Genomic DNA, 9,845 nt, shown 5'->3' with positions numbered 1-9,845 from the left:
TAGACTTTTATAAGGTAACAAAGAGAAAGTAGACAGGCAAATTTTAAGTTTTGTTGATTAACTCTCAGAAGGACACACAAGGGCAAATGTTAAAGACTTTTCACTTTGGACACTGGGTTCCTACTGTGAAGTCTCAGAAATAGAACCATATCAAAGAACATATCAGTGACACACCTCTTTGTTAAGAAGTTCTCATTTACCAACAAAAGCTAACCCGTTGCCCAATCAGTGAACCAATAAGCAAAAGAACATAGAAAATGTTGCAAACATAGAAGGAAGAACATTTTAAAAATTATTATTTGTGCCCATCACAGTCAAACTTCCTCATTATATGTATTCTAGTGAATGAAATATTATTAGAGAGAACATCAATTCTGGACTTATCACAGCTTTGACGATGCCTTCCTTGTTGAAAGGCTAATGGAAGCTTCAAAGAGCTTAACCCATTCAGAATCTCACCATTATTTACAGTGTTGTCGCCTCTTCCTTCCTCGTTCTCTTGCTCTCAGTGACACCTTTTTCTCTGCCTCCCAGTTTGTCCTTTAAGGAGTGAGTGTCCTTCCTGTGCCTGAAGATCAAATGTTTGTTTGACTGGGGGCTCCTGTCTTTCTCTTTGTTTACAAGATTCTCCTGTGGGAAATCTATGTCAATGTTTATGCTGATTACTCCAGACCTAGCAGAAACTTCTTGCTGAGTTTAGGACTCCAAAAAGCTGATTGCCCGAGGACATGTGTGTTTTCCTTCCTTGTTACAAATTTAATACACTCAAAGGTGAATTTGAAATCCTTTTATCAGCTCCAAACTCTTCTTATACTTCTCTTCTTCAGTTCAATAAATAAAATTTAATGGATTCTTAGGCTTTATTTGTTACTCTTTATTCTGTTATAATAGCAATTCTACAGTTGAAGACATGTCTACAATGACAGTAGCCATATGTACATATATGTACACATATATTCATGTTTATTATTATTAAGACTGTTTTGTAGTTTTTCTACTAACAATGTTATAGTGATATTATATAATCTCACCAGAAGTCTTCATGATACTCTGTTTTTCTTCAGTTCAACCAAGGACATGCTTGTCATAAAATGTGTTTAGCTCACTTTGGTACAGTCAACTTTATAGCCTTTCTGGTTTACTTACTATTTCATGCTCCCTATGGTTGGAATGGTATAGGCTGAAATAAAAGCAGAGTTGTCAATACCTCTAATGCCCTCAAGAAAAAGAGTACATGATTTCCTAGATCTAGTGCATTTTCACAGGTTTTAACACTATCTAAATCGTGGACTTCCCGAACTATATTAATTGAATTTTAGGTTCCATTAGATTTCCTATCTGATCATAAGTAAGAAACTATAATCAAAATATGTATAATATATAAATATGTATAATGGTTCCCTCATTAGAAACTTAAAAGACAAAACTGGCATATTTCTTGGCATTGCTCCTAAGGGTTATTAGAGACTTGAAATTCCATCAACATGGATATTATCCAAAATTCTGCTATAATAAAATAGATATGCAATTGGAGTATAAATATAATTGCCAGTAAACTGTTTGTGTATCAAAATTGTATGGGCACAAAGATGATAAATAAAGCAAAAATAATGATCACATTCTTAATCATCACCATAAAGCAAATGATACACATTGTGCACACAGCTACAGTTCAAAATAGAGTCTAAAATTAGGATTACTATTCACCGTTTTGGTGTATGACAGAAGCTGAACAGAAGCATCAGTGTGATGACTACTGATCCCTAAAAAAAGCATGCAGTGGTTTTCTAGACAAGAAAATAGATGTCTGGAAATTTCATAATTTACCTGTTTGGGTCAAGAAATGATTTTTTATGTGTTCAAAATTAGTTCATTGAATCCTTTTTTGGCTCCACAAAGGAATGCTTAAAATGAAGAAGTTATTTGTATTTATGTTCAAAGAGTTTTATAGAGTAGGGTACAGGAAAAGATGTAGGTCAGTACTCTTGGCACAAAGAATTGCAAGATAGTCATCAAAATGGGAAGACAACCAGCACATACAGAAAGTAGGAGCTTTCATGTTTTTATTGCATGTTAAGTCAAGGATGAACATTGTGGCCAGTTTATAAAGAGAACAAATTTGAACTTAATTCAGTCTCATACAGGGAGCCATGCCGGTGTTTGGAGAAGCATAATTACTGACATGTAATTGTATTCTAGAACAATTAACCTGACATTAGAACATAAAGTGAATAGATGTGTGGGAGAGGCATTTGAAAAAAATCACTGTACAGAGTTATTGAAGTATGTGGATAGTGACCTGAGACAGATTGGTGAGAACAACAAAGGGTAGGACTGAGCATACGCCTTCAGTCTCCTAACCCTCCTGAAGCTTAAGAACTTACCATGGGTGATCCTCAAAAAATAAATGGCAGCTTGGATTGTTTGAACAACCTGTTGTCCTAGCACTCAGGAAGGAGGAACAAGAGAATTCAGGAGTTCAGCCATCCTTGGTTACAAAACAAATCTGACACTGGCATGGGCTACATGAGACCATGTCTCTCAGAAGAAAACAACAACAAAACAGATTGTGGTTTGAAATGTGGTTGTTCTGAAGCCTGCCACTTTGGGAACACAATGTTTCCATTTAGATTTAAGCTACCTCGCCCCCTCTTTTTTTCTCCTTTTTCCTGAGGTAGGGTCTCACTCTAATCTAAATGACCTGAAGTTTCCTAGGTATCCTAGGCTGGCCTCAAACTCACAATAAACCTTTTATCTTAACCTCCTGGATGTTAAGATTGCAGGCATGAGCCACTATAACCAGCCCAATTTACTTTTAATACAAAACATCCGTTGACTCTTTGCCTTGTGCATTGCAAGCTCACCCCTTAAAGTACATGGATCTTTCTGATAGGGACTTATCCACTTACACAGTCAAACATCCAGGCTTTTGGGTAGATCCCAGCTTTATTGGAGTAACTTAAATTCTAGGTGCTTTGACTTAATCTTTTTTTTAATATTTCTACATTCTAGATTTGATCTAATCGCTTCTCGGCCTTTTGGCTAAGATCAAGTGTAGATTTGATCTAAAATTTTTAGATTTATGAAGATTTTTTTGTTTTGAAAAGTCTATTAATGGTAAGTATTTGCCTCACTTTTCTTGGCTCTTACATAATACATTGAAAGAGATCCTAATATGAAAGTCATTAGAGAATAAACAACCTTCTCTACTCTTAACAGTAGGGCTCTTTGCTTCACATCTCTCTGTAGTCTTTGTAGTACTGCTTTAAACCGCAGTGGGGGCTAGATTGTTTGAATATGTGGATGCATAAAGGAATCTGGCAGAAGACTGGCTCTTCTCCCGAAACTGTGTCCTGTGCCACAAATATGAGTACATATTTAGACTCAAATTATACTTCAGAATCAAAAGGATAGGAAATAAGCACCAGATGGGTTAGGGAACTAGGATGTAAAGTATAGTCACTTTATTTCAGCTAATTTTCTGTTGGAGATTCCTTAAGACCTACCATGGTAGAAAAGTGTAAAGACTACAAAGTAAAACTTTACTAGTGAAGTAATCATGTAAGGTACAGAATCAGCAACAGTTGGATCTTACAAAACAGGTGTTTCATTTACTATGTCTGGGGAGCAATAGGACATAAAAAAAGAGTATGTACTTATTATGTGGCTTATGGTGAAGGAAATAAAAGCTTCCTGTGGCATGATATTAGTGTTCTGGACACTATGAAGGGAAAAGCAAAGAGTGCTATTGAAGAGGTAGAGGCAAAGCCCTGTACCTTCATCTACAAATACTTTTAAGAACATAAATAGGCACTAAGGGAAACAGGCCGAGCATGTCAGGTAAAGATGTACTGAGGCTGAGGGCGCTTACTGAAACTCACAGGCATTGAAACAATATAAACACATAATAAATTGTGTTTCTAACATATACTAAGCACAAACAACATGCAACATTTTAGCTATATCCAGAATGGTTAATTTGTGAAGATGTTTTCACTAAACTAAAACATATTTATTTCCATAACTGATAAAAGACAAAGGTATTTTTTAAAAGAAGATAAATAGAAAGAGATGAATTGGAAGGTGGCATGGTAGAAATGATTTGGAGGAGGTTGGAGGGGGAAAGTAGGGGTAGATACAATCATGTTTCATTGTATACATGTATACAATTCTCAAAAATGAAAAAAAAAATCAAACAAAAATGGGATGAAAATCAGTAAGCTTGATTTGCATTTAGTTAAATAATCTCCATTCTATAAAAGATTTTCTTTAATTGTTCAGGATGTTTATCATCTGAGCAGTGGTTCTAAAAGGAATTAAGCTGCTTTCTAAGTTTCAATAGTGAGTCTTTGTTTCTCAATGTCACAGTGAACACTATTAAAAAAATTAAATTTTATACAAAAGCTAAGGATATTTGAAGCAATCTACAGAGACACAAGCAGACTGAAAATAAAACCAGAAGAATTTAGCTGGATCAACATTCAGACATAGCAAATAAAGAGGAATTGGCAATGCCTTTTCTGGTGGAGCTCAGGAAAGAGGAAGGCAGGAGATTGAATGTTACTGGGGAGATGTAGCTGGAAGCCAAATCATCTACTTCCCACACTCTAACCTTGAGGACAACATTTTGCTCATCCTGCCCATTTTCAAAATGCTTCCTCATTCTGAGTCATGCATTTATTGCCAGTATGTGAGATTTACATATAAACTTGTAGACAGCACCTAGAAAAGAATCAACAAAGAAGGTTCATACACAAACAAAGGCTGAGACACAAAGAGACATAGGAGACATGGGGAGTGAAAAGAGAGGATTATCTTGATTTGTTTTTCATTATTACTTTTTCTGTTGACTAAAATAACAATTGTTCTCCCTTGGAGGCAAGTACTTAGTTGAGAACACAGATACACACCTCTTTGCAGTCCAAATGGCATATTCACTTTTCTTTATTGTTTTATTTTGACTTGGCCTGCAATCTTCTAAGATGCCTCTTCATAGAAAATTGTAAAAATCAGATCCACAATGCTCTCTTATTTTTGTCAATAAAAACTTATCAATGCACTGTTTGGTGACATTTTAAAATGCAATCATGACTTTTAGTATTCATAGACATACTACTCTAAAAATAGAAACTGCTGTTTTTCCTCAAATTTGGAAACATGGAAGGCATTTACCCGAAGCCTCTTCAGGGTAGGCATCTTAGTTTTCTGTTTGATAATGGACTTGGAATCACACTGTGCATCCGCACATCACTGACAAAGGAGAACATTAGAGAGCTCTCATTCCAGGATACTTCTGACTACTGCCCTTCAGAGATACTTTGGAGACAGAATAATGGTGTCTCATAATTTCAGTCAACCTAGGTATTTAGCACAGCTTCTGCCAGGCAGTAATTCACTCATATTTATTTCTTCTTGGAATGCAACAGTAGTCTGAATTAAACATTATGATACATACCTGCACCAGCATAAACTATTTTTTCAAATTTTCCTAGTCAAGATTTCTTTCTCAGAGAAGAAAATTAGACAGGTGCAGCACACCAAATGAGATGAACTTTGTCCTCAAAGAAAATTGGTTTTTCCTTTTCAATTTCATTTCAAAGAGATCTGACAAGTGTGGCTTTGAACAAACTTTAACAGCACAATATCCTTTGTGTAAGTTTTCCCTTGTCAGCTTTTCCATTCCAGCAGGAACTTAGAACAAAGTGAATGCTGCCCTTTGAGTTGAGAACTTCATCAGTTGAATGAACACTAGCATAGTGAAGCAAAATTGAGGGCATACTCTCTCTTAGAATCTCAACAGTGCAGTGTCTCAACAAATAGAATTTCTCTATCTGCTGCAAAGAGAGACACTCACCATGCATTTACTTTTATACATCCTTCTTCCTTCTTCATACCCAAGCTATTTGGCAACTTACCCACTTGAGACTTTACAGATCACACCATAGGCTCCCACTGTGTGTGGAGCAAAACCAGATTATTTGTGATATTGTTTAATCTGGCATTATTTTGTCTCAATGTTATAGGGAACTGATCTCTAGAGATACAAAATCAGACTTTCAGATGTGTGCTGAGGGTTTTGGTTTTGCTTTGTTACATGAAAGGGAAAGAAATGTAATTTTCTATTTGTTTGGCTTTGTTTCATTTTTAACCTGTTTTGTAGTTTACTGATGATTTCAAAACAAAACTCAAATGCATAGGGGAGAGAGACCATAAAAATCTGCTTCACAGAGATGCTAATCTTTATTGCACACAAGTTTGTATGGCTCCTCATTCCTCAGAGCTTTACATTGTGTGTAAATTGTCCTACTCTGCACTGGATAGTGCTGCCTTGAGTTTATTTTTCTTTGCAGTGCCCTAACTTTCTGAAGGGATTATTTTACAATTGCCTCTCATGCTATCACTTATTTTCTCTTGGCTGCAGCTATTCCTTTCATCTCTTTTTTCCCTCTTCCACATTAATATTTAAAGACTGTACTAGTGTCAGACATTCATGTAGATACAACTTAAATGCAAAGTGAATAAGGCTGCCGAATAAGTCCATGCCCAATTTAATTACAGCATTTTGATTAACACAGATTGTAAGTAGTTTGAACTAAGAATTTTAAGTTGTTCAGCTTGAATATTACAAAGACTAACTAGAGATCCAGGATAACTTTGACTCAGAAACTGCCAGAAAACACTCTGATTAACCAATTTAGATGTACTATCTAATTAAGGATCTAAATATCTTTGGGATCACAGAAATTCATGTTTATTGATAAGATAAAATATTTATTACTCAGAGAGCTGAATTAGCAAAAAGAGAAACTCTAATCAGTTGCTAAGTCCCAGAAAAAAAGAGTAAGGTTGGTTGCGATTGAGAACATGATACTTAGGAGGAAAGCTGGCTTATTTATTCAGAAGCTATGCGGCCAGCAAACACTGTATCCTTCAAAGCTGGTGGTGATGAAGTCTGTGACCAAATTTCTAAACTGGTTCGATGGATAATGACTGTGCATAGCAATCTCTAATTGAGAATAATGACGAGGCAAAGAGGAACGGGCGTAGAGAAGAGATCTGAAAAGGCTCCAAGGACATGGGCGAAGGACCCTAAGACTTTCACACTCGTTAAATGTCTTTCCCAGAGCAAATGTGTTCTTTTTTCTTTCTGGGTGACTCTGGGGTGATTTTTTTTCCCCTAAAATTACAAATATAAGGGAGTGAGGAAGCATTTCAAGCATCTGTAAGGTACTTCCCAGAGTCTGCAACCTGCCCAATCAGAGAAAGTATCCGGTGAGCTTACTGGCCTCTCCCCACCCCACCGCCCGCCCCGCCCTAAACATACATAGTAGCGATATAGAGGTGACTGATTTCTCTTTAGGTTCAGATTTTTATCTTGCCTTCCTGATTCCTTGAGGCACCCCCAGAAAAAGGTTAAGCCAGGATTAAGTTCTGTAAAGTCTGAATGCATGAAGTAAAATGATTGCTGTTCTGACAGTTGTTCTTCAATTGGTAAATGTTTAAAAACATTATGTATACAACTTTTTAACTCTTGGATTTTATATGTCAATCATAACTTCTGATTGAATGAAATGGCAGGAAAGAGGAGTCTTAATCAAAGCAGGCTTATGTTCCATTGCTTTTTCAAGGCCAATGTCTTATCAAATGAGATTGGCCAAATAATACCACCTACATGTTGGCAATTTTATTCAAATGATAATTTAAAAAATTGAAACATACACACAAGCTCCAGTCATTATAACTCCAGTCTAATAATTGAAAGGTATAAAGTCTTAGACTTTGGTTGGACCTTCTGCCCTGAACTGTACCCTCATTCCAAAACCGAGCTTGTGTGTGTGTGTGTGTGTGTGTGCGTGTGTGTGTTCCTAGGTTTTTCTTCAACATTATTATTGAGGCAAGGTTTCTCACTGGATCCAGAGCTTGCTAATTCTACCTAGTGTAGATAGCTAGATTACCCCAAGGATCCCCTTTTCTTGTTTCCTGAGCATGGGGATCACAAGCAGCTGTCACATTTGTTGCACTTTTACTTGGGTTCTAGGGATCTGAACCCTGGTCCTCACACTTGCATGCTAAGCCATTTATCTACTAAGCAATCTCTAAGTCCAAGTGGAACAGGAAGAAGCAGGAGGAAACTGGAAAATCCTGCTCAGCCTGGTAATGCCCTGATTTTCACACTACTATTTAGTCATAAGAAAACAGACCCTAACATTTCAGCTGAGGAATCCTGAATCATTAAAATACTACACAATAGGTTATCAAAAATGCCTTAGTTACTTTTATAACGTATCATGACTAAATGGAATTGTTCATAGAAGTAAATCATCAGGCTGTCAATGTTGTAGAAGCAGCAAGTTCTGTTGTTCTCTGCCTGAAATGGGGCGGAGGATGCTTAAGGTGGAAGCCTAACATTTCTGTTTATGTTTTGAAAATCTTTCAACCATGGCTCCGACACTTAGAAAAAATTGGAGATTTGTTCATGTCTCTATTTAGCTAGAGGAAAGGGGTGATTATAGATATTAGAAAATCTATTATCTGAGATTTCCATATTTAAAATGTTTCAAATGATGGCTCATGCTTGTAACTCCAGCACTAGGGAGGCTAAGGCAAGAGGATAGAAATACTAGATGTCAGTTTTGTCTACATAGTGAGTTTCAATCCAGTTTTGACTACAAAGTGTATGTGTATTTCCAGGGTGGCCTCACAGAGCTTTGAAGTGACAATGTACACAGAAAGCAGTTGACAGAGGGCTGCTTGTTTTAGAGTTTCCAGAAATGCCAATGCTCCCTGGGGCCAGATGCTGAATACAGCTGTTGTAGAAGAAAAGGATGACTGCTGACCACCTATACATTTATGAGCTCTGTTATACTGTGTGATGACAGTATTGCTGGAGGAAGTAAAAAATTTAATTATATGATAACTCAATGATATGACAATTTGGGAATATAAAATAAAAATCACTATAAATAGTTTGAGTAATTGATCTAATGAATAAAAGTATCTAAACTCTTAATGAAGTTACTAGTTAGTGGGTTACTTTAAATGCTTACATGAGTTTAGATTTTCATATTTACCTTGTACTACTTTTATTAGATACATTTTTTAAAGTAAATTCATATACATGTTTGGTTTTTAAGAAATAGACGTGGTAGACTTTACAGCGGTATAATCCTCAAACTAACTGCTAGTATTAAATGAATACAACAGTAGTTTCACTGGATATTTTGTATTTTCCCTGTCTTCCTATTGTTCTATGGTCAAAGAAATTACCATAAAATTCCCCAAAGTATAATAACTCCATAAATAATCGCCAGATGAAATGGAAGTGAACATTTAAGCAATGTCCTTTTGCTCTTACAATTGTGGACATGAGAGTCTGCCTCTACTGTCACCTGAAAGTAGGCAAATACATAACTCTCCACTTTGTTTTGGGGCTCTACTAAGGCATGAGCAGGAAATGTGGGTGATCTACCAACTAAGCAGTATACAATAGATATTTTGTAGGCCAGTGTACTGAACTCAAAGTTTGATATTTGGTATAATATAGTTCAAAAGGTCTTTACAGATATAATATTGACAGCATTGTGTCAGGTACACTAGAAATTCAAAAACACAAAGCATACAAGCACATAAGCTCTGTAGAAAAATATAATAAAATTTCATCTTATGATGTAATAACTATAGGAGAAATACAAAGGTTTGAAGAGAGACTGGAGAGAACCCATCTGGTGAAGTGTTGAAGATTGGTTCCAGTGAATGTTCACCTGTAAATGAGGACAGAAACATTGGGCAAGAATATAATGAAAACAAAGAATACCAATAAATAAACAAATGAAACCACAAATATC

The 9,845-nt window shown here is 36.1% G+C and overlaps 1 pseudogene; it reads left to right on the top strand.

The window, feature by feature from the left end:
* The first annotated feature begins 3,022 nt into the window (after positions 1–3,022).
* On the top strand, positions 3,023–3,178 carry LOC128111391 (uncharacterized; annotated as a pseudogene).
* Positions 3,179–9,845: the final 6,667 nt, after the last annotated feature.

Source organism: Peromyscus californicus, unplaced genomic scaffold, assembly GCF_007827085.1.
Source record: "Peromyscus californicus insignis strain IS unplaced genomic scaffold, ASM782708v3 Scaffold_15__1_contigs__length_86483966, whole genome shotgun sequence".
Taxonomy (NCBI): Eukaryota; Metazoa; Chordata; class Mammalia; order Rodentia; family Cricetidae; genus Peromyscus; species Peromyscus californicus.
Note: the sequence above shows the minus strand (reverse complement) of the source record. Positions and strands in the feature narration are given on the sequence as shown.